Genomic DNA, 517 nt, shown 5'->3' on the forward strand with positions numbered 1-517 from the left:
ATCCGTTTATATTACAATCTTGTCTTGTCTTGTGAGCATAGGGACTGGTGGGTGAAGCCGACGTGTTTCCTTTATGATAGCTTGAATGTATGGAAGATTTGCAGTGTCTGATTATTGTACTATTCTATTGTTTCCAACAACTTTTTCCATCTCCTGCCTCGCTTTCTCAAGCACTGTTGGGTTTTTAGTGAGCTGTGCCGGTGCCCATTCAATTGCAATGGCTGTTGTATCTAAATGCATATTAATCTCCCTCTCCCACCTCACTCCCTTATCTTCACCTGTCTATGGCCAACATTCTTTAAGTGGCCTTTTTGTACCGAATGCGTCGAAAATGGTGAATCCTGCCTTCAGTAAAAGATTGAAGGGTTTACAGGAAGAAGAGAACTAACCCTCATCATGCAATTTATCCAATGAACAACAGAAAATTTGGAAGTAGGAGTCCTGCCATCCTTTTAATGATCATGCTAGAGTGAAACTAATCTAAAAATTTACGTGTAAGGTATTCGAGTGAGCTTTT

Source organism: Theobroma umbraticum, unplaced genomic scaffold (assembly GCF_002168275.2).
Source record: "Theobroma umbraticum cultivar Fairchild unplaced genomic scaffold, ASM216827v3 scaffold_4602.0, whole genome shotgun sequence".
Lineage (NCBI taxonomy): Eukaryota > Viridiplantae > Streptophyta > Magnoliopsida > Malvales > Malvaceae > Theobroma > Theobroma umbraticum.